Source organism: Cryptomeria japonica, chromosome 3, assembly GCF_030272615.1.
Source record: "Cryptomeria japonica chromosome 3, Sugi_1.0, whole genome shotgun sequence".
Taxonomy (NCBI): Eukaryota; Viridiplantae; Streptophyta; class Pinopsida; order Cupressales; family Cupressaceae; genus Cryptomeria; species Cryptomeria japonica.
In genome coordinates, this window is record NC_081407.1 from 77,271,270 (window position 1) to 77,297,925 (window position 26,656).

Here is a 26,656-nt window from a genome sequence, read left to right on the forward strand (position 1 = left end):
ACCAATTGATTTGACCTTAAAAAGATTCGGATTGCTGTGATTCTAAAATGCTGAAATGCTCTCTTGCTATCATCGGACTTCTCCCCCATACATTAGACTTCTCCTCTTTTTTTCAGTCTTCTTTCCAATCTTCAGTCTTCTCCCCTTACTCAGTTTTCTCCCCCTTTTACAACAATGCCAAAAAGTAAAGAATGAAAACATAATTTCTTCCTGTATGAAGTGAATTCCTGCTATAATGTGTCAATTCAGTCTCGATCAGAGCATTTTGTCTTCAATTCCTGTTCCCTGTATGGTATCTTGTATTGTTTCCTATACACCTTTAGAAAACCTCCTAAAGTGTGTAAATCAGCATCAACTCCTAAAAGATATTCGATAGAGTCATTGGATTGATGCGTTCACCGAACTCAATCAGTGAGTAGAAGATAGGGGTAGGACCCCTAACTTACTTCTGAGATATTCAAAAGTGTCCCTTGGTAGTGGTTTGGTGAAGATATCTGCTATTTGTTCCTTTGTGCTAACATACTCCAACAACACTTTCTTCTCTTGAGCTTCTTCTCTAAGATAATGATATTTGATAGAGATGTGCTTTGTCTTAGAGTGCATAACAGAATTCTTTGAAATGTTAATGGCACTAGTATTGTCACAAAATATAGTTACTAGCTCGGTAACTTTCTCATTTATACCTCCCAACAATTGTTTGATCCATGCAATGTTGGTACAATTCAATGCCATAGCAACGTATTCAACTTATGTTGTTGACTGTGAAACACATCCTTGTTTCTTGCTATGCCAACTCACTAGTCTTTCTCCTAAAAAGAAAGCTCCTCCATTTGTGCTTTTTCTATCATCAATGTTGCCTGCCCAGTCAGCATCAGTATAAACTTTTAAATCAACATCATTTCCTTTCTGAAATACTAAGCCATAATCTTCAGTGCCTTTCAAGTATCTAAAAATTCTTTTGATTGCTATCATGTGTGTTTCCTTAGGATTTGCAGAGAATCTTGCAACTATACCTACTGCATGTGCTATGTCTAGTCTGCTGTGAACAACATATTGTAGTTTTCCAATCATGGATCGATAAAGTGTCTCATCAACAGATGCAGAAACATCATTCTTTGATAATTTACAATTGGTAGTCATAGGAGTACTTACTGGTTTTGAATCCAACATTCCAAATTCCTTCAAGATTTCCTTTATGTACTTGGATTGAGTAATGAAAATCTCATTTTTCATTTGTAGTATCTATAAACCTATTAAATACTGTATCTCACCGATTAATGACATCTCAAATTCTTTCCTCATTTCATTTCGAAAGTTCTTACATAGAGAGTCATTTCCACAAAATATAATATCATCAACAAATATGGCTGAGATCAGTATTCCATTTTCATCATTCTTCATGTACATATTGTTGTTCTCACTTGTCCTTATAAAACCAATCTTAATCAAATAAGAGTGCAATATTTCATACCATGCTCTAGGTGCTTGTTTCAAACCATATAAAGCTTTGTTCAATTTACATACCTGATCTTTATTCTTGTCTTCAACAAATCCTTTAGGTTGTTCAATAAAAACTTCTTCTTCTAATATTCCATTCAAAAATGCAGATTTGACATCCATTTGATATACCTTGAAGTTTTTGAAAGTAGCATATGCCAACAATGTTCTTACTCCTTCAAGTCTAGCAACAGGTGCAAAAGTTTCACCATAATGAATTCCTTCTTCTTGAGCATAACCTTTGCAAACTAGTCTTGCTTTGTTTCGAATGACCTCTCCTTTTTCATCTAGCTTGTTACTGAAAATCCACTTTGCACCAATTACATTTTTGTCCTTCGGTCTTGGGATTAGTGTCCATGTGTCATTCTTCTTGATTTGATCAATCTCTTCTGTCATAGCATTTATCCAATCTTCACTGTTGAATGCCTCTTTCACTATTCTCGGTTTAAATTCAAATATCAAACATGTGTTCTATCTCAGTTTGTTCCTTGTCATCACTGGATCATCCTTATCTCCTATAATCTAACTTGGTGCATGATGTCTTCTGACATACTTGGCTAATACAGGCATGGTAGGCTCTATATGATCTTCTTCATCACTTGGTAATTGGATATTCTCTTCATTTTCTTCAACAGTCTTCTCGGTAAGACTTGTCTGTTGAACATAGACAAATTCATCATAGTCTTCAGGTTAATTGGAATTTCCTTCATCATTTCTTTCTGCAAATTCATCAATTTTCACATTTGCACTTTCTACTATTTTGTTAGATGATTTGATTAGACATTTAAATGCTTTGCTTCTAGAAGAGTAACCTAGAAATGTTCCTTCTTCACTCTTCTGATCAAACTTGCCATTTCTATCATCTTTATGAACATAGCATCTACTTCCAAAGATTTTAAAATAACTTACATTAGGTTTCTTATTATACCAAATTTTATATGGTGTCTTCAAAGTACCTTTCTTCAATTGTATCCGGTTCAGGGTGTAAATTGTTGTGCTTATTGCTTCTCTCCAAAATGTTTGTGGCACTTTCTTTTCAATCATCAGTGTTCTAGTACAATCCACAATAGATCTGTTTCTTCTCTCAGCTATTCCATTCTGTTGTGGAGTTCTCAGTGCAGAGACTTGTCTTTTAATACCATGATCATTGTAGAATAAGTTGAACTCATCAGATGTGAACTCTCCTCCTCTATCTGATCTAAGACATTTCAGTTGTCTTCTTGTTTCATTTTCAACTCTTTCCTTGTACCATTTAAACATTTGAAAATCTTTTGATTTTTCTTTTAAAAATATTACTGACATCATCCTTGAATAGTCATCCACAAATAATATGAAATATTTATCAAGATAATAACTTTGAACTTTCATAGGACCACAAAGATCAGTGTGCACAAGATCTAAAATTCCCTTAGAAGTGTAAGACTTACTTGTAAAGCTTGATCTTGTCATCTTACCCATCTGGCATCCTCGGCACATAGCATTCTTAGGTTTTTGAAGACTCGGTAGACCTCTTACTTAGTGCTTCTTGCTTATTTTGATCAGATTATCAAAATTTACATGACAAAACCTTTTATGCCATAACCAGGTATCATCTATCTTTGCATACAAACACTTGTTATGAGTTGAGTCAAGGTGAAATGTGTTACCTTTTGTTTGTGTCCTAGTAGCAGCTAACTTTCCATTCTTGTCATGAACTTTGACAACTCCTTTCTAAAATTCTATTTGGTAACCTGTATTGTTTAGCTGTGCTACACTCAACAAATTGTATTTCAAACCTTCAACCCAATAAACATCATTACATCTTGCATTGTCAAGAAGTGTTATAGATCTTTTACCTTTTACCAGACATGGTGCATCATTACCAAATCTTACATAGCCTCCATCATAATCTTCTAATATAACAAACTTGTGTTTATTGTTGGCATATGGACACTCCAATGAGACATTGTATGGAATTGAAGGTTTTGTGATTGATGGCAACCTTGCAATCATATGGCACCGAAAAGACATTATATCAGCAAAGCATTAAATAGGCAACCTTGCAATCCTATGGCAACAACAAGACATCATACCGGCAAAGCATTACAGAGGCAAGATAGTGCACCAGTATCAATAGATCACTCTACACTGGCACTAGCACAAAAGAAAACATGTATACCAGCACAGAGGCCGACAATATTTTTGTTATGTAATATTTTGTTTATTATTGTAAGCCGACTTGGCAAATTGTAAAATGACTCTTATATATAAAGGAGATCATTTTAGACATTTGAAGATGTGATGGGAGGAGCATAAAGAAAATTATTAGGCAGACCTAATGTGCAAAATATAGGTCAAGGGTATATGTAAAGAACAGAGCAGGAACCGGTACTAAATCTGGCATTGAAGATGTTATTGTAAAGCTGTACAAGTTATTGGATTAGTATAATCCTTATTGTAAGTCAGTGTGACTTCCCATTGAGCAGTGAGCTCTAGGCAGTTGGCCTTCCTACATGTGCAGACCCCTATTGTAAGTAATATTCTCTTATTGGTCAGTGAGTGAATATTGTGGGTCACAAATCCCACCGAGGTTTTTCCCACACTAGGTTTCCTTGTAAAACATCTTGTGTTATTGTGTACTCTTCATGTGGATGTTCTTGATTCTATTTATTGCATTATTTCTTGCATATCGGTACACTGTTATATTATGTTCTGCATGTTTTAACTTAAGAAATTCTTATTACAGGTTAGATACTAATTCATCCCCCCCTCTCAGTATCTGTGGGACCCCTAACAATTGGTATCAGAGCCTGGTCCTCTATTTTCAAAAGTCTAACAGCTTGAGGAAGATCTTGACACCGATAAAGATGGAAAATCTAATGAAGCAACTTGAAGGAGCTCTTATAGACTATGATGCAAAGAAATTGAAAAATATCAAATTAGACAATGATTTAAGAGTAGCTTAGGATATCATTTAGGCACTTCAAGAAAATTTTACTGTTGCAAGAAATAAGAGAAGAGAATTTTGTGAAAAACTGAAAAATGAGAATGATGAGAAGGAATCACTTAATGATATGATAAGCAAGTTGAAACAAGAGATCATGACAACAAAAAATGAAATGTAGGATATGACTATGAGATTTTGCAAATAGATTAAGGATAGGAAGAAGAATGAAGAAGAATTGACCAGAAGACTAAGTGATGCAGCAAATGAGAACACAAGACTTAGCTATCAAAATTACATGTTGAAGACAGATCTGATGCATACTCAAAATGACTCAAATGAACTGATGAGACAAAAAGAAATCTTAGAAAGGGAACTAGAAACTGCAAATCAACACAAAGAAAAATTCAAGAAAAGCTCAGAGGAACTTGGTACCTTGCTGAAAAAACAAAAACCTAAAAGTGACACTTCTGGAATTGGCTTTGAAGTTGGTGAAAGCTTTGGTACTGCAAATACTCAGGATCACAACAAACTGGTAAGACAACCTAATGCTTATAAATTCAATGGAAAATGCTTTAACTATAATAAGTATGGTCATAGAGAAAATGAATGTAGATCTAGGAATTATCAGAATATCAATACACCCACCGGTCAATGTTCAAAATGCAACAAAGTTGGTCACAACTCTGAAAATTGTAGAATGAATGTGAGATGTTATGTTTGTGGAAGATTTGGACACTTATCAAATCAATGCAGAACACAAACCGGCATAGGTTATGGGAAAGCTATTTAGAAGAATAATGTAACTTGTTATGCATGTAACAAGATTGGGCATATTGCTAACTTTTGTAGAAGTAAAGGAACATCGATAGATAACAAAAGTGCTAGCTTGAAAGGTAAAGAAAAAGTTGAAGAGGTTAAACAAGCATTCTCAAAACAATGGATTAGAAAAGCTGATCTAAATATTGGGAATACTTCTCCACTGGTAGAACCAACCAATGCTTCACCAATAGGACAAAGTGATGCTTCACCGGCAAGACAGAGTAGTGCTCCACCGATAGGAAGTTCTTCATCTAATTGAAGAAAATTTCTTTGAGGGTTTGGCAATCAAATGACATATGTGCTAATTATTCCCTTGGTTAGAGATAAGAAGTTGAAATTACTTATTACCGACAGACAATGTTAAGTGAATACTTAACCGGCATGCAATAAATGTGGTAGATGGCAAAAAGACTTTATAAAAGTAAGGTTTTGGCTCCATTTCATTTCACCATGATTTCAAATTTTCAGAGAGCATGTAGATTCTGAGCTAAGGCACTTTGAGCTAGAAGCAAGCACACTCCAAGCAATCATCCACCCAAGGTAGAAAAAGGTATTTAATCATTGCATCCACCTCTGCAATTGAATACATAGCAAACCCTACTATTGTTGAAGTAATTAAAAAACCTAGGCCCATATTTCAGTTAGTCCTTGAGATAGCAAAGAAGGATGATACCTTAGGTGCTTTTTCTCAAATCCCTAAAGGAGTTGTATATGCTGAAGACCCTAGAATGTACATCCACTGTAACATTGAAGAGTCGGGAGACGAGGAAATCAAAACCATGTATAAAACCATAATATGTGATGATACCAGCAATGTTAAAGATGAACACAAGATTATTGAAACCCTAGGATTCATAGAAATCCTTAGCATTCCTGAATTTCCTAAGGATGTGATTAGGATAGTTTTAAGCAGAGTTCATGGAGAATTTTTTTGGTTAGATGCAATCCATAAGATCACCAAGGAAGCTGTGAAAGCTGTCACAGGGTTACCGACCACCGGTAAGAGACCAGATAAAACCAAGAAGGTTCCAAATGACCTAGTTATAAACCTAATTGGTGCAACATTCGATAAGAGATCTTTAAGGGTTAATGATGTAAAAGATATCAATGTGAGATTCATAAGTATGATATTAGGTTACAAAGTCACTCATGCTAATAGACTTAACTCAGTTTCAAGTTTATGCATTAAAAGTGCTTATGATATGGTAACAGACAATACAAAAATTGACATCTGTGAACGGTTAAAGGATGAATTGATTGACAACCTTGGAAAAATCAAGAAGGCCAAGAAAGGAACTTTCAGATTTGGAAATCTATTAGTATGCCTAATGCTACACATAACAAAATAGGTTCCCGGTATAGGTTATAAAGAACTTGGATATGACATACTAGTAGGAAAGCAATTGACAGAACTACTCAATAGCATGGGTGAGAACAAGGAGAATAATATTCATGACTTTTTCCAAGCATTGAAGACCAAAATGAAGCAAAGAATAAGGTTATCTCAGAAAATAGTAGACAAATACAAGGATGATATATGCTTTGTTATTAAGAAAGATGAAATCTGGATGGAAGCGGTCATCCCAAGGACAATTTGGGTAACCAAGATGGGCTATGAGATAGATGATCACATAGTTGAAACTTATGCTAAAGCACTTCTGGAAGCCCCCAATGAACCTAAGGAAGAAGTATTTGGTAGTGCTCAGACTATAGAAAGCCAAATACAATCAAATAAAAGAGTAAAGAAGGTTGAGGCATTTGTAAGGAAAGGATCCAGGCAAGCAAAGTCCATTAAGGAAGATGTATTGAAGAAAACCGACATAACTGAGGATCAGTTGGCAGCTCCACAACCTGAAACTCACCTATCACCAGTAGCTACTTCTTTGGAAGGTGACATGCCATCAACTTTTAAAAGAGTTGTTAGAAAAAGAGATCCCTCACTGGCAACCACTCCTTCACCTAGAAGAACAAGGCAAAAACAACAAGCAGTGAGATCTCTAGTTAGAAAGGCCACACCCAAGAAGAAACTAACACCAAAGAAAAAGAAAAGGACAAATAGTGACCTGGCACCTCTTGATATACTATTAAATGAAATCACAGAGGAAGGAAAACTGAAAAATATAGAGAAAATTTATGACACTCTAACTGCTGATGAGAAAGAGCAAGTTGAGAACAGTGTGATATTGCATATGGACATGTACAAGAAATTTTTGATGGAAGTAGCAAATTAAATTCCTGATGATTTATTCAAAGACTTGAGGCCAAAAGGCAAGCAATGATAGAATTAGATAAGAAAATAAAAATAGAGAAGCTACTTGTTGTATATCTGGTAAACTCTCCCAAGGAAATTGATGATTTGATTGCTCAAGCAAACCGGTCAATATTCTCTATTGCACATTGGCATATTTCACTAATGGCAAGAAGAGTTACTAAAGTAACAGAGGAAATAGAAGATGGTTGGGATATATTCCTGGTTGACAAAGAAAAACAAGAAGAGTACAGGAACCCTAAGCCTATAAAGGTATATCAGAAAGATAGAGACAAGGGGAAAGGCAAAATTGGTGGACCACCAAGCATCAAAGTTAAAGACAACCTACCCCCACTGGTGAAAATTACAATTACTGAAGACAAACTGGTAGCAGAAAGTATGGATGTAGAGGATAACAATCCTAATTTTGAAGTCCTGTATATTGTAAATGTTGATACTCAGAAAATCAACATAATAGTAGATAAAGATACAACTAACAAGTCAGATATAACAAATGAGCCTCCGGTAGCAAGGGAAATAGAGAAACCGGTAGAAGATATAGAGAAAAAGGTAGAAACTAAGGCATAGACAAAGACAACACAACATACAGAGAAACCAATAGAGCTAAAGGCTCCAGAATAGGTACACAAGGAATTAGTGCCACCGGTAACTAGTGAAGTAGGAAAACCAGTGCTAAAAGTAATTCAGACACAAACTGACCTACTAGATGTCAATACAAGCATGGTTACCTCCACCGGTACTTAGATTGTTGGATCATCATTAGTATTCAAGTCAACAAATGTGACTAAGGTATTACTAGATTCTATAAAGAAAATAACTGACTGCAACTCATAGGCTTATAAGGCAATTGATGATTCTATACCAATTTTGAAGGTAATAGCTCCAAACTATAACATAGATAATAAAGATTCTTTAGGACAATTGGATACATTGTGTAAATAAATTTCAAAAAACATTGAGAAAATAAAGGAAGAATCAGTAAAGGATAAGGTAGAGATTGAGAAATAGAAATTCTTTGTTGAGGAAATAAAGAAGTGTAACAGAGATTTTGACACACTTCTACTAGAACTATGTAGTTTGTTGAAAGAATACAAAAATCTATATAAAGATACATGTAAAACAAACTGTTTGACTGTAGATATTGACAAGAAAATAAGCAAGGCACGGGATGAGATAAATAAGCTTGCAGACAACTTTGTCAACTCACCTGATTCATTATCAGTTTTTGAAGAGAAAATAGCAAATTTTGAGGAAGAACTACTCAAACTAGAAAGAGAGAAAGAGAGAATAACAAACAAGGCAAAACATTTGAGATCTAAACTAAGTCCAAGATTGGACTATTTAGCATCTCTATGGAAGGAAATTTTTGTTGCACTAACACAGGGAAGTAAAACACTGGTAGAGCATTTGCAGCATCTCACCGGTACAATAAAGAGAACTAAGATAGCAATAATAGATAGTAAGAAATTTATGGATAGTATAAATTTAATTTTGGGAGATCTTTTTCAGATTATAACTACCCAGCTACAAGGTTGAGGATATGCATAGCTGAACCTACAAACTCTACTGACATCTTGACAACCTTTGTCATTGATGCCAAAGGGGGAGTAGTGGGATGAGAAAATATTCAAAACACAGGAATCATATGCTCAGGGGGAGCTCTCACATTTTTGGTAAACATTTTTGGTAACATTTTTGGACTACACATTTTGGATACTTTTTGAAATTTCTCATGAGTGTTGCCATCAATGCCAAAGGGGGAGATTGTTGGCATATGGACACTCCAATGAGACATTATACGTGATTGAAGGTTTTGTCATTGATGGCAACCTTGCAATCCTATGGCACCAGAAAGACATTATACCGGCAAAGCATTAAACAAACAACCTTGCAATCCTATCGCACTAGCAAGACATCATACCGACAAAGCATTACACAGGCAAGATAGTGTACTGGCATCAACAGATCACTCTACATCGGCACCAAAATAGAAGAAAACATGTATACTAGCACAGAGGCCGACAAGATTTTTGTTATGTAATATTTTGTTTATTATTGTAAGCCGACTTGGCAAATTGTAAAATGACTCTTATATATAAAGGAGATCATTGTAGACATTTGAAGATGTGATGGGAGGAGCATAAAGAAAATTATTAAGCAGACCTAATGTGTGAAATATAGCTCAAGGGTATATGTAAAGAACAGAGCAGGAACCGGTACTGAATCTGGCATTGAAGATGCTATTGTAAAGCAATACAAGTTATTGAATTAGTATAATCCTTATTGTAAGTTAATGTAACTTCCCATTGAGCAGTGAGCTCTAGGTAGTTGGCCTTCATGCATGTGCAAGCCCCTATTGTAAGTAATATTATCTTAATGGCCAGTGAGTGAATATTGTGGGTCACAAATCCCACCGAGGTTTTTCCCACACCGAGTTTCCTCATTAAACATCTTGTGTTATGGTATACTCTTCAAGTGGGTGTTCTTGATTTTGTTTATTACATTATTTCTTGCATACTGGTACACTGTTATATTATGTTCTGCATGTTTTAACTTAAGAAATTCTTATTACCGGTTAGATACTGATTCACCCCCCCCTCTCAATATCTGTGGGACCCCTAACATTTATCACCTGTCATATGATGTGAGAATCCACTATCTATGATCTAAGAATCATTAGTATTTATGTGAGATATTAAGGCTTTTTATTCATACCTTTCTTCATCTGATCCATCTTTGATAGCCACATAAACTACTTCCTCTATATCAGTTTCATCTGATTTATCATCATTGGGTTCCTCATCAGCTATTAAGCATGTCTTTCTATCTCTTCTTCTGAAGTCTCGGTGTCCTCTGTAATGATTATCTTTCTGTCTGTCATCTTGGTAATCTCTCTTTTTAGTAGAATCTTTGTTAGGACAGTTAGAACCTATATATCCTATTTTATCACAATTGAAACATTTCAAAGGTAGTTTTCCTTTATACTTACCTTTGCCTCTCGGTAACCTTCTGGCTAATAGTGATTCAAACTCTTCTTGCTTTCTGATTTCCTCATATAGTTTGTGTACTTCTTCCATGTTCTTACGAAATCTTTTACTTGCTCCACTATGATCTCCTTTAGAGTACTTATACTTTCTTTTATTTCAATCATTAGATTCATCAAGATGAAAAGAACTAAATGCAAATTCAACTTTATTTACCAAAGATCCACTATTATCAAAGTTACTTAACTCAAATGCATGTAGCTTACCAATAGTAGCATCTAAAGAAACTGGCATATTCAGTACAGACCTTAATTAATTGATTGCAGAGACTCGGATTGCATAAGTCGGTAGAAGGGTTCTTAACGACTTATGTGTTATATCCTTTTCTTCAATAGTTCCACCTGCTCCTTTGATTTGATGGACAATCTCCTTTAGTCTTGTACTGTACTGAGTTATGTTCTCACCTTCACTCATCCTCATGGATTGAAGTTTTCCTCTTAGACTATCTACTTTTTCTCTTTGAACATGTTCATCTCCTCCATACACAGATATGAGCTTATCCCACATTTCCTTTGAATCATTGCAACCTTCTAGGTCATTAAACTCTGAGTCGGTCAATACAGATGTTATTTCAATCATTGTTTGGATATGTTCTTGCTTTGCCTTTATCTCTTCCATTGTCAAAGGATAGGTGCTCAGTGTGATAAAATCAATCTCCAGATAATATACAACATATTCTCCAACTCTTGATAGATGCAGCTTCATCCTTTTCTGCCATGTAGAGAAACTTGACTTGTTCAACTTCAGTGCATCCCTCCTATACATCTTTGGATCTTTAACTCAAGCGCCTTTAAACTTTTCTTCTGGAGTCCAAAGATCTGATACCAATTGATAGTTCTGATACTTAATATAAGTACAAATCCAATAGCCAACAAGATGAGAGGGGGGGGGTGAATCATACAAACCTAATCTTCCATAAAAACATCAGATTCAACCTCGGTAACATACACTTCAGTAATATAACCAAAACTGCTAAACATGCAAACTCAAAAGCATATAAACATCATAAACCTCATAACACCAGATTTAACATGGAAACCCAAATAGGGAAAAACCAATATGGGATTTCGGACCCACTAAGAAATATACTCTTTTAGAGTATGCTCGGTTAAAAGAAAATCCTGTTAAAGATTACAAACACATTGCTAGATGTGACCCGGTTAAGGGATTCCCTCAGATCTATTAGGATCTTCACATTGTTAGAAGTGACCTTGTTAAAGAATTTCAAACACTCAATCAGAATGTCAGCTTGCTAGAGGGTTTTACAAATAAGATTATTAAGTCCACTCAGTTAAGAGATTTGCTGTCACTTTCACAAAATAACAGTAATAAAAATCTATCTGCAACTTCACATCTAAAATGCTAAAGCAGATTCTTATTTGCTCAATACAATCTAGACATAGAACTAATCTTGTCCATCTGTTGGGCTTTTATACTCTATTATTCAAACAGGTCTTCAAGCTTGTGTTCTTGGTAATCACTATGCAACAACCCTATGCATACACTTGCCCGCATGCATTGTTTAACAACAGTTCCCTATTTATAAACAATTAGCTAACCACTTAATCTCCTTGATTACATTTCCCATGATTAATCATAGCCATCAGATCTTCAAACTTTGAGCAGGTTCAATGTATTCTTCGATCTGAAAATGTTTTACCCTACCTTGGAACTTGCATACATTTCTTGGAACTTGTACTAGGGTATTGTTGTTCAATCTGAGCTGTAGATCATCTTGTCGATCTTCCATTGCCATAGATTCTTAACAAACTTTATTTATGGCATGCCAATCATTTAATCAGTTCAAGCTCATCAGCTTCCTTCATTAAATAATGCTTGTAAACATTTAATGCATTCTGTTATAGCTTGGTTACAACTCAGTTACAACTCGGTAAATACTAAACTTCACTCGATAGACATTCCACCTTCATTAGCCGATAGCGATAACCTTAGGGTTTATCGACTAGGTTCTTTAGGGTTTACTAACTGGGTTCTTTGCTTGATAACATAGTATATTATTAACCTAACAATTTACAACATATGTGTGATGTCAAAACAATCTAAACATCATGATCTCATCATTGTTTGACTCGGTAATAGTTGCCCATTGAATACCTTATTCATCCTCTTATTCATCATAATCTTTCTATGTCTTTTACTGACATCTTTATACTCTTCAAATCATACTTCTCAAGATATGGCAACATCATACTGAATTAGAAAATCAATTTCTTGACATCAATGACAAAATAATAATATTAAGATAGTAAACATCCTTAATCAGTTATATCCATAATCATCAACAACCTTCTCAATATCCTTATTGAAATGCCAACAATCTCCCATTGTCTATTATAATGCTAAATGCTAACAAAAGAATCATGATAGCTGCAATTGAACAAACCAAAATAACCTATGCTCTCAGAAAAAGAACCTTAAACCCTGAGCAGGGAAAACCCTTCAGAATGTTCATAAAAGAAACCAATAAATAGAATGAATAATATTTAAGACAAGGACTTAGGCAAAACCAAAGAAAAGGAGGTTCAAATAACAAAACTACAAAAGGGAGAGGGAGAATATGACAACTACTTCCCCAATGCCCATTGCCACATCATTTGACATTGCCAATGCTTTGACATATATGAAGGTCTCTGTACCATTTCTTGAGATGATGAAGTTCCCTGATTATAGAGAAAAGACTCTAAGGATGATTACAGATGTCTTGAGGGAGAAAGTGAAAGAACACAAGTAGGTTGGTCAAGACAGTAATAGTGAACATGATCCAACTCCAACCATATATTTGGGATCAACAATAACAAAGACTCCTTCCCAAGTAGACCCCTTTTACTTGACTCTAATGATCAATAATAAGATAATTAAAAATTGCATGATTGATTCAGGAGCATAAATAAATGTTATGCCTATAGAAGTTATGAAAGAGCTTGGAATGGGGGTGGATACAACATTTGGCAAGTGTTATGCTATTGATAACAAATCTATTCCAGTGGTGGGTGTTATGAAAGATGTAGAGTTCAAGCTAGTAGCATGCCCTAAAGCATCCAACAAAACAAACATCACGGTGATGGATGTCCCTCCTAATTATGGGATGTTATTGTCCAGACACTGGTCGAACCTAATAGGGGGACATGTCCAATTCGATTTATCATATGCAACCATACCAGTGAACGGACATGAAGTGAGAATTGAGAGAAAGCCTCGTTCCTCATATATCATAGAGGATGTGGAACCTCTTGAACAAATTTGTTTCATTCAGTCAGACAATGATAACTTTAAAGTACAGTTAACAAAGACGAAGATGGAAGCTTTGACTCCAATTAAATCTTGCATCGAAGAAACTCAAGACCAAGTATGACACATGTATTTTGATCGATCATGTAGCAAGGAAGGAAGTGGGGCTGGGATTTTATTCATCTCAGCAAGTGGGGAAATGTTCAAGTATTCTTTCAAGTTGATATTTGAATGTAAAAACAATATTGCTGAGTATGAAGCTCTACTTACCAGATTAAACTTGGAAGTTAAGCATGGAATTAAAATCCTTAGTGTATTTGTTGATTTAGAATTGAGAGTGTCTCAAATTAAGGAAAATTATGCTTCCAAACATCTTAGATTAAAGTAGTATAGAAATGTAGTATGGGATACTATTGAGCTATTTGATGCCTTTCAAATAAATTGGGTTGATAGATCAAAGAACATAATGGTCGATTTCCTAGCAAATATTGCACTAAAATAAAATGATGTGACATTGAATGGAATATTAGTAATGGAGATAAAAGTCAAACCCTCTTCTTGATAATCTATATAATTGGAAAATTTTTCAAGATGATGCTGACCTATTGAACTTCTTGTAATGTGTGGATCATTATCAGGCACAAGCGATCAACTTTAATGACTTTGTAGAAGAGACCAATGGAAAGGAAACATTGTTTGGACAGGAAATCATACAGCTGAAATCTAACAAACTACCAAAAGGCTTGGTCACATTAGAAAGAACCTTCAATACACAAGACATAATAGAAGCAAAAGTAGCTACAACTAAGGAAGATAATGTTGAGCAGGTTAATTTGGGAAATGAAGAATCTCCAAGGCATGTGTATATTGGAAAGAAATTGACCCCTAAAATGAAACAACAACTAATAATGTTAGAGAGGATCTATTTCAACACGAGATACCACTTAAACCTGATGCCAAACCATTAAGATAGAAATGGAGGCCTATAAATCCTACCTTGTTGGCCAAGATGAGTGAGGAGATAATCAAGATGAAAGATGCAAGGATAATCAAACCTTGTAGATATTCTACTTGGGTCTCAAATCTAGTACCAATCAGAAAGAAGAATGGGGACATCAAGCTTTGTGTGGACTTTAGGAACCTGAATATATCATTGCTAAAGGATAATTAACCCTTACCAAATATGGATATCTTGTTGTAGAAAGTGACTGGATGTGAGTTGTTATCCATGATGGACAGATTTTTAGGGTATAACCAAGTAAAAGTCAAGGAAGCTGAACAATATAAGACAACTTTTACAACCCCATGGGGTACATATGTGTATGCAAGGATGCCATTTGGATTTACCAATGCAGGTGCAAATTTGAAAAGAGCAATGGATGTAGCATTTGCAAAATTGATAGATGTGATAATGGTAGTGTATCAAGATGATCTAACTGCCTATTCAAAGAACACCGAAGACCATTCAGCCACTTGGAAAAGATATTCAAAAGGGCCTTGGAATATGAGACATCTCTTAACCTGAGAAAATGTCACTTTGGTGTTGAAGAAGGAAAGCTTTTGGGACATATAGTATCTAAAGAAGGAGTGAAGATTGATCTTGAGAGGGTAATTATGGTTAACGAGATCCCCATCCAAAAAAATGTCAAAGCCATTAAGTCATTCTTAGGATAGATAAATTTTGTTAGAAGATTCATCTTGAATTTTGCAGATATTGTAAAGCCCATAGTAAGAATGTTGAGAAAGGGAGCTAAAATAGACTGGAATACTAAAGCATTGGATACATTTATAGAGATTAAGAGGGAAATAACTAAGGCACCTATGTTTATATCACCAAATTTTAGCAGATAGTTTCTAATCTTTTCCTTTGCTTCTTGTCATACAGTAGCAGCCATATTGTTACAAAAGAATAAAGATGGTTGTGAATAGTTGATTGTATATTTTAGTAAATCATTATGCTCAACTAAACTAAAGTATGAAATAAATGAAAAGAAAGCTTATGCCCTATTGAAAGCAGTAAAACATTTTAGGCCATACTTGGTAGGGGCAAAAGTAATAGCCTATGTTCCTAATGCAGCAATTAAAGACATATTTAGATAGACAAAAGTCACAGGAAAAAGGTGTAAGTGGATTAATCAGATACAAGAATTTAATATTGAACTTAAGATTTCACAAGTCATAAAGGGACAAGGATTAGCTAAGCTTATGGTAGTGGCAGAAGTTAAAAAAATGTAGATAAATGAAGTCAGTTTGGAGGAGGCTAGGTTCAGCATTGAAAACACAACATGGTAAAAAAATGTTATGTATTACCTCAAGCACTAGAAGTGTCTGGATGATATGACTGATAACCAAAAAAGAACCCTAAAATTGCAATCTTCAAAATATGTGATAATCAATGGTGATTTATACTAGAAGAATAGAGATGGAATATTGCTACTGTGTTTAGATGAATGTCAGGCAGACAAGATCTTGCAAGAAATGCATGGTGGAGTGTGTGGTGGTCATTTTTCTGCCAGGACTACAGCTCACAAGATATTAAGGGCAGGGTATTATTGGCCACATGTGTTTAATGATTCCCATAAGTATGTTAGAAAGTGTGAAGCATGCCAAAAGTTCTCAGGAAAAATGAACTACCAAGGAGCGCTCCCATTAAGACCAATGCAGGTTGAAGAACCGTTTCAACAATGGGGATTGGATTTCATAGGGAAAATATATGATAAATCTAGTGGAGGACACAGATGGATCTTTGTAGCCACTAATTATCTAAGTAAATGGGTGGAAGCGATCCCTTCCAAATAGGCTACTAGTAAAGTGGTGATCAAATTCATGATGGAAAATATTATTGTAGATAGGAATTGTGGAAATCATCAAAGCAATATAAACATTAGTCTAGTTCAATCACAAAAACTCAATTGCAATGACCAATCCAAAAAACACTCAATAAAGACATGAAAACAAGACATCAATTCAAATGCAAACCATTGCAAACTTGAATGCCTCCTTCATGTGGCTCCATTGTCCTTCTTTCTCCTTCAAATAGTTTTGTTTGTGGATCTCACCTACTAGTGCATAAGCATGATGTGAAAGCAAGTAGACAAGATGGTAGCGCAAGAATACTAGAAGCGTGATTGATTCAACCAGGGAGGGGGTTTGATTGAAGAAATTCATCCAATTTATAGACAAATTGGAGAAAAGACAAGATTAGCATGAAGATGATTCAAATGGAAATTCAAATCAGGAATAGAAAAATTATGACAAGTGTATGACAAATTGCTATGCAAGGATTTATGACAATTTATGACAAGAATTTGAAATAGAAATAGACATTTAGGAATTTAGGAGAAATTAGAAAATTAGGTTAGAAATGATGACTTGGAATTTAGGAAATTGATGAAAATTAGGTAAATTAATTAATAATTTCTCATTCATTAATTTACAAAAATAGGAGGAATTAATTAGCCAATTAAATAAACATTTAATTGTGACAAGAAGACTTAGGATAAATAAATAAATCATTTATCCTAAAGAGAAAATGGAGAGAAAATGACAAACAAGGTTAAATGAATAAATCATGAAACCCTAGAAGATAAATTAGAAATGCAAGGACGACAATTAGGTCTTGATGTAAGATTGATTTGATGTTGATTCGATCATGATTTTGAAGTAATAAATGATTTGATTGATAAACAATTGAAATTGGTTGACAAATTGACCAATATTGATAAAGAGACCAAATTGATATGCGCCAATTGACATGATTGAAGAGGAAAAGGATCGATGACAAATCGAATGCAAAATTGACGAGATTGACAAAGACAAGGATCGATGACAAATTGATTGCAAGATGACAAGATTGAAAACAACAACGATCGATGGCAAATCGATCGCAAGTCGACAAGATTGAAAAGAGGACAATAATCGATGACAAATCGATCGCAAAATGACAAGATTGAAAAGAGGACAAGACCCTAATTAGGATTTGATGATGTCCAAAATGATGACAAATGAGCATGCACATTGATGTGACAGGATAAGATCGATCAAAATCATGACAGAAGATTGTTATCGACAAGACCAAATTCGAAAGCGAGACAAATGAAGAATGCAGAAGAAAGACTCGATGCTCGCAAATGATAAAGACCAAGTGCGTAACATAGAAGAAATGTTAATGTGATGCAAAAACCCTAAAATAAGGCAATGCATAGATGTTAAAGTATGACTCTGCAAGCGTTGACCATTTTTAGACATCTACAATTATTACCAGGTTTGGTGTCCCTGCAAGAATCATCACAGACAATGGTATGTGTTTTAGATCTGAAGATTTCAACACCTTTTATGGAGAATATGGCATCAATATATCTCATTCATCTCCTTATCATCCCTGAGGTAATGGACAGGTTGAGTCTAGTAATAAAAATATTCTCAAGATCATTAAGAGGATGTTAGGACAGAATAAGAAAGCATGGGATTCTAAACTGAATCTGGGATTCTAAACTAAATTTGGCAATCTGGGCAGATAGGATAACAGTGAAAAAGTCTATAGGAAGATCTCCATTTGAGTTAGTTTATGGAAAGAAAGCTAGAATTCCTCTGGATAACCTCTTGCCTATTCACACATTCATAGTACAAGAAGAGATTGATATCATTGATCCTATGCAAGAAAGGCTTGTGCAATTAATAGAGTTGTATGAAATCAGGATAGAGGCTCAGAAAAAAAATGTTAAATTACAGAATCAAATGAAGAGATTGTATGACAAAAGAACAACAAATAGAAAATTTGAGATAGGTGATTGGATTTTGATGTGGGATGCAAGAAATCAGGAGAAAGGCAAGAATGGGAAGTTCGAGGCTCTCTAGATAGGGCCATATATAATCCTAGAAAAGGAAGGAGAAGACTCATATTTCATACAAAGTGCAACTAGAGATAATCAGGATTTCCTAGTACATTGACAATTCCTGAAGAAATTTTTCTCTTAAACAAACAATATAATTCCATGTACAGTAGAGTAGGATTACCTTTTTCCCATTGTATATACCACACACTTCCATTAGTATGTCTCTATTAACCAAATATTATAGATTCTTGAAGGTATCCATAGTATACCTCCATCCCAAGTCAGAGCCACTATTGAGCATCGAATATAAATCAATGAAATTCCATGGTTTTAATTGAAGCTACATAAGTTTTCTTAAAAAAATGAAATCAAGCATGCCCTTAAGAATTTCGATAGAACCCTTGACATTTCCATCGACATGAGAATCCTAAAATTTATCGCTCAAACCAAAGCCATCAGATATACACACTAACCCCTCATCGAAATGTCTCGTTTGACCAAAATGGTACACCTGTTGTATCGAAGAAACCTATTGATGTTTCATCGATAAGATGATTTATCGAACAGACTTGGGCCTCAATGAATTTCAAAAGGGACTTATCAAAAACATTATTTTCATCGGTAAAAGATATGTCAAAGAAACCAAAGGAAGTTCAATCGATGAAGCAAGGCCGCTTAAAAAGCTATGGTATTGGTAGGACATCTAAAGAATTCACTGAAGAAGATAGTTCTACCGAAAATGATAAGATCAAAGAAACTAGGGAAGTTTTCATTGAAAATACTTTTCGAGAAAAGAAGGGTGTCAAATGTTGGTATTTTGGATATGTTGATGGTTTTTTCATTGATGTAAACACTTGTCAAACACTTGAGAACACTTGGAGATCTCTGGTTATGTTCACTAGCATGATCAGTGACTTTTGCACAGTCATCGATATCTGGTTAACTAATAGGATTATATTATTCATTGACACCAAGGATGATCTATTATCATCTGGAGATTACTTGGTTATGTTGAAGACATCATTTGGACACTTGGTTTTGGTGATTTGATTATCGATCTAATCGGGTTTACATATTTGTTGTTACTAGCAAATAGGTCCAGGATATGCACTGGCAAGCTTATCTATTCTAGATTAGCATGAAATGTTATGAAGATGATTTATTATTATTGTAAATGCATTGAGTTGACATCATGCATCACATATTGATTCATTTGTAATTTATTTTATTGTAATATCTTAGTGAGCCAACCTACACATTTAGTCTTAGGTTTTGGTATATATGTAAGATCTCATTTATGAGATTGTGTGGTAGAGTGTGGAAAAGGATTGTAATAAGGTATATGTGAATATAAGCAGAGCTATACACACATACATCATTCAAGATTGAAGGAAGGTTTGAAGAAGGAAAAACAGAGCTTAACCAGTACTGAATCCAGCATATGAAGATGCTATTTTGAGTAGTACATTATCATTGGATTTAACCAACTCCCTATTGACGTGTGTTTTGACACACCCACCAATAGTCAGGTAGTTTATGAAAACACTCACCACCTCTCCTAAAAAGTAACGAGTTTGGAAGAACTCACTACCCCAAGGTCTTTGTAGTCGGGTCTCGATAGTGATGGATAGCTCAATGGTTGATGTGGTTATACCTGTAAAGGGGCCTGCTAGTTAGAGCTAAATCTCACTGGTTAACGGACAATTGCACTTCCTCTTTTTTTGTATTTACGATTTAAGATTCTCTAGGGAAATAAAACGCGAAGCGTAAGGGAAACAAGAAAATAACAATAAAGATCAATACCATAACAACTTAATAAACTATTCAATTAGTTCCCTGCAATTCAAGCAATTGTCAAATATTATCCAAGTTAGCATTCAACAACAGACTTCCATAAAACCTGCAAAATCATCAATTTCATAAATCTATGGACATAGAATCATCAACAATATGGCCTATCATAGTAATTCTCATACACCACTGATGTGCGCAATGTGGTTCATAATATGATAGACAAAAAGATTACCATGTGGCTAACTCAAAATAATAGACGTTACCCAATTACACAGAACAATTTGGTAGAATATAAATGTAGATCAAGCAATCTAGAAGCTGTTTTCATATTAACCTCCATGAATGTATAGAAAAAATAACTCAAACTTCTTAACAATCTACAAAATACTCTAAAAATCTCTAAGTAGGCCACAAATCATCAATTTGGGACCCTTACAAATGAATCTAACTTCTCAATTTATAGAAGTTTCCCACCCTACTATCTAGGAAATAACTCTACTCTAAATTAAGAACTCATCCTAAAAGTCGCAATTAACTTGCAAGTTTCTGCCTTGATACTCTACTTAACAACTACAAAATGGGGATTGCATGAGCACTACGAAAACCCTGCTTGGTGAGCCATGTTTTCATAATCATGCAGAATTTCTCTCAAAACTGGAACTTGGGTAGGAGCAATAGTTTAAAAATACAAGAAAAAGCTTTGCTATCTTTAGCAATTGTGTGCTTAACTTTATATTTCTTAGTAAAAGCCTTATAATTTTCAATTATGCATGCAACTGCTTGGACTGGCAAATTGGCTACATGCTTAATTTTAAATTTATATTTCTTCAAAGCCTCATCTACATGTGCTCCTTGTTCCTCTAACTCCTTTACCATATCTGCCACCTCTTGACACTAAGTAATCATTTGTGTGTATGTATCCATAAGGGCAACATCAAACTGGGCAACAGGTCCTAGATTTTGTGCCTCATACGCATCCCATTGATTCAAGACTTGTTACTGGTCCATTATTCCAATATTAGTTATTCTGAGGCCAAAAGGCCCTAGTACATTCATCACAAAATTCTCATATGGCAAAATCTCATTGAGGAGAGGGTCCCAAATGTTAGTCATCTCCTTGATATACTATTGATACATCTCTATTTTCAGCTCCAAAATGTATATGTAGGACTGTAAATTCTCACAACTGTCCCCTCCTAAGAGGTCTTCTTTTGCTATTAGCTCTTCTCCTAACCGTAGTATCTTTTTCAAAATTAGGAGTTGTTTATTAAAGATGTTCTCCTTTCACTCCCATTGTGTGAAGCATGTTGCCAAAGCTCCACCTACCTATACCGCCTTACAGTATATTTCCATTGTATTATGTAGAAATAATCTAATCTTGGCTGCATTTACCTAAGTCCAAGATTTGGCGGTCGCAGCTACTCATCTTGATGAGGTTGTAGGCAGTTCATTCATTCTACAAGAATCCAGAGGTTTACACATTTCTATCAGGAGCTGTTTATATTGCCCAAGTTGCGCCTTAAGCTCCATATTTGAGGTATGCTCTTTTTCCACGTGCCCTCTGACAACACTTGTGGCCAGCTCCAAGGTATCTAGCTCTCCCCACTTGGTTTGCTTACCCAAATTCACTTGAGATATTTGATACTTGGGGGAGACCTATCCTTCAACTTCATGCAGTACTGCCACATCTGCAATCACCAGAATCTATTTTTGATAGATGATGGATAGTTTTCAGCCTCTTAACCTTTGGAGGTTCCTCAGTGATTACTTGTTGTAGAGTGACTTCTGGGAGTTCCGCTTTCCTCTTTTTCTTTCCGAAGGTAAACTCTAGCCATTGTGGTATATCCTCATCCTTGTCACCTTGATGTGATACAATATTCGCAGCTATGATATGGACATTCGTCTGCTCTTCTGCTTCATCTCTCACTTCGGCTTGTTCTTGACCAGGAATTTGGGGTGAGGAAATCTGGTAGGCTATATTAGCTTGGAGAGCTTGTTGCCCCTGTAATTCCCCTAGCTTGCCACTGACTTCTTCATTGAATTTCATTTCTTTGTCACCTAGCTCCATTTCAGCTTGCCTGACTGCTATATCCTTTAGAAGGTCTTCTTGATCTTGGGGGGTTAAGATCAACCTTTCATTCAAAATGTCTTCTGCTTCACCCCCCTCACCTTCTAGCAGTTGTTGTTGCTCAAAATCCTCCTCTTCTTTATCGGAGTTAGACTTAATGTTTCTAACTTCTACCTCCTCAGTAGTAGATGTGAAACCTTGCATTCTGGGCTGCCCTATAGATACATTGACTAATGGTGGTGCAGGAGTAGTGGTGCCTGAAGCACTTGTTGTACTGTGGAAGGTGGCTGAGCAGGTACCTTCTTAGTGGCTTCTACATTTTCTTCTTGTCCCTGGGTACCCTCCCCTTCAGTTTGGCCTATAACAGTCCTTGGTGGGAGAACTTTGATGAGTGGCACTGCGCCTAACCCATCGGTCACCCCTAGGTCTGTAGCCTTCTTCAATAATTTGGACTCCCGCATCTTTTCCTGGAGTTTCTTCAATAAGTCCTTAGTACTCTCTTGTGGCTTGTCTTCCTCACCTGGGTTGGTGGAGGTATTCTGCGTTGAATTTGACCTTGTTTTTCAAGCGTATTCCTTATGGCCTCTTGACTGAGGTACCCCTGAGGTGGACTCCTTCTATTTTGTCTTTGATATGCTAGACCTTACCCTCTGGCTTAACCATTGTTTAGTTCTATTGATGATAGCCTGCGAGACATTCTCCATATTTATATCTTCGATTGCAGACCCTTTTACTGGGGAGAGGAGCCTCTTATCTATCCTTGATTCTCTGTATACTAGATCAAGTAACTCTCCATCATCTCTCAGGTCCTTTGGAAGGTTAGTCTTAATACCAAAATCTCTCACTTGTGGGACAAATAGCCTGTTATAGTTCTTTTCCCTGACTTTGAAGCTATCTTGTAAGTTAGCCTAGAAGTCTTCCAAGCTGGGCCTGTGCCCCTCATATGCCTTAGGCATAGCTTGTTTAAGTTTCCCATAGGGATCATAAAACTCCCTAGCATGATCATATTCCTTCAAGTTTAGATCTTGAAGCTCCTGTTCTACCAACTTTGCCACTTGTATCTTGGAACAGGCAAAGTACCCAATAGACACCGAGAAATCGATTCCTCTCTTATGCTTTGATGACAACAGTGATTGGAGGCCTATGAGCTACCTTACATATTCTAGTAGGATCAGCCTATTGTTACAAGAATGAGGCGGCAACATTGGGTTCCCTATGAATCCACTAACCCTGATATAAGTGGATCGTGAGTTTTCAATGAACCAACATGCCCACTCCCCAATGATAGCCATAGCCTCTAGGCTAATATGATATCATGCATCCCCTATTAATTTGATGATTATTAGGAAAAGAAGGCATCATTAACCCTCTTCAAATGTAGCTTGGCATTGGCTAGAGTGAGTTGGGAATAATACTCCCATATCTTCTTTTGTCCTTCCTTCTCCCCTAACTATCCTTCTGCCTATAGGCCTGCAAATTTTCCAGCTCTGGCTGGTACCTAGATGACATATGATGTGAAGAAGAATTTTTGTGTGTGTTGCACCTCTTTCATCTGCCTACAGATATTATCAGAGAGGATCTGTAGCCAGTCAAAGTATTGTTTCCCTATCAAAATGGTGGTCATGAACTAGAATATCCAGGGATGGAAGTGCTTGCAGTCTGGCTTGCCAAAGGCCCTACTGAGCATGATGATTAAATCTCTTTGAGGCTCTTTGAAGTCCGCCCTTAGGATCTCTATTGCCTTGAGCCCTGTCTTTCTTTCTTCTTCTAACTAGTTCGCATTCATATGCCTTTTGTTGGCTGATGTCTTGTCATTCCATGCCTTCAAGGCCTCTTCTTCGATCAACAAAAATGCTTCCTCTCTGGTTGGAATTCCAAAGACGAAACCAAGCATAGTTGGAGACAAGTCTATGACTATCTTTCCCTATGCATCTGTGCATTTTCTAGTTTCTAGATTGTAAAATGGTGCAATCGACATTACGAATTCTGGTGCTTGTACTGACTATGGGAAAATAGTGGCTTCAACTAAGCTGGACCTCTTAATTCTTTGATGGAGGACCTCCAGAGTAGATTTATCCAATTGAACCCTAATATCTTCAATTTCGATGTGGCCGATTTCAGTATCGGTAACCCATCTAATTTGATCCTTTAGCTTTGAAACATATACCTGTCCCTGGTAATGATACTTCATGGTGGCTGAGAGTCTATCAATTTCTTTGCCTCTTTTACTAGAGGATCATGGTGGCTGAGAGTCTATCAATTTCTTTGCCTCTTTTACTAGAGGATGAGTCCATTTAACCACTTGAACCTATAGGCAAAACACAAATCTTTAGTCCTTAATACTAAATATAAATTTTGGTTCACTTCGGGACTTCGAGGTCTCGAGGTAAGCATAAAGGGGAGAAGGCTCAGAACTCTAGGGGTCCGGGGTTTCAAGGTTAGGTCTATACAAACCTCTCAGAACTCCAGAGTTCTGGGGTTCTAGGCTCATGGCTTGGGGGGATCTGGAACTCCAGGGATCTGGAGTTCAGGGGTGAAATGGAAGTCGCCCGGAACTCCATGGATCTGGGGTACCGAGGTGGAATGGAGGTCGGCACCCAGAACTCTGGGGATCCAAGGTTCCAAGGTGGAATGGAGGTCGGCACCCGAAACTTCGAGGATCCAGGGTTCCAAGGTGGAATTGAGGTCGGCACCCAGAACTCCGGGGATCCGGGGTTCCGGGTGGGAAAACTAGGGCATGCCATAAAAAACAAAACGTGAAAAAAAAAAAACAATAAAAAGAAATCTAACCTAGAAAAACATCACGAGCAGAGAAAATTCACCAACCTAGTGAATCGAAACCCCCCAAAAAATGGCAAGAGAGAGCTCGGAGGTCTAGAGGTTCACGACTTGAGGTTAGGGAGGAGAAGCTCTGGATGCACAAATGAACTCAAAAATGCCATCATCTCTTATATATAGCCTCCCGAACCCATCGGTATGAAAGTCATAAACATGATCTCGGGACTCTAGGGTCCCAAGGTTCTAGGGTTGACAAAAAGCACAAGGACAAAACCACCTCAGGACTCCGAGACTCTGAAGTTCTAAGGCCAAAAGACCCAAGACCTCGGGACTCCGGGACTCTAGAGTTTCGAGGCCAAAAGACCCAAGACCTTGAGACTCTGGGACTCCAGAGTTCTGAGGTTAGAACAACAAGGACCTCGGGACTCCGAGCCTCTAGAGTTCTAAGGTCAGATTAACAGCTAGACCTCAGGACTCTGGGACTCCGAAGTTCCGAGGTAAAACCAAAAAGAAGAAAAAAAAGGGGGCCATATTTTGACTCAAGGAGACTAAATGGGGAAATAGATATGCTAGGCATAACACTCCCATTTTGTGGTTGAGCAGTGAGCTCTAGGCAATTGGCCTTTCTGCATGTGTAGACTCCATATTGTACACACATACTATCTACAATAGTATCATCTAATTGTGGGTAAGGTTTCTCACCATGGTTTTTCCCCTTACAGGGTTTCCACTTACAAATAATTGTGTTATTAGTTGTGTATGTTATTTGTCTTTCTGTTTCATGCATTAAAATTTATCAGTACTGCAATTAACTATTAAACTATCTACTAACATTAAAGTTTGGTTAACTGGCAATAAGCATTAAATTTGGTTAAGTTACTTTTGATTTGTATTTATTGGACAACTGATTCACCCACCCTCCTAGTTGCCTCCAGGACCTAACATCAAAGAGATACTAAAGTTATTGGCCAATGGTGATAGTTTCATCGAAAGATAGAAGGTCAATAAAATATAAGAGATTTTCATTGATAACATGCTGTTGGTTAACAAATTTGTCTCCTTCTTGAAATTTTAACTATTATCTTCTCAAAGCAAAATATGACTCCGTTTTACACTTTAGAAAGAAACAAATATACCAATAGTTGGAATAATTAATGAAACGTCAACCTCTGCATTAGAGGGTAGCTCCTCATATGATTTACAATGAATTTATTATACAATTGATATGCTAACACTTTTAACTAGAAAGCATCGAAAGGCTTCAGCATTTATCAATCAACACAAATAAATTCCTTCAAAACTGCACACATAGGAAATTTCTTAAAAGAATATTCAAAGGAGAGTTCACAGACTCTGATTCATAACATTCTTGTTGTA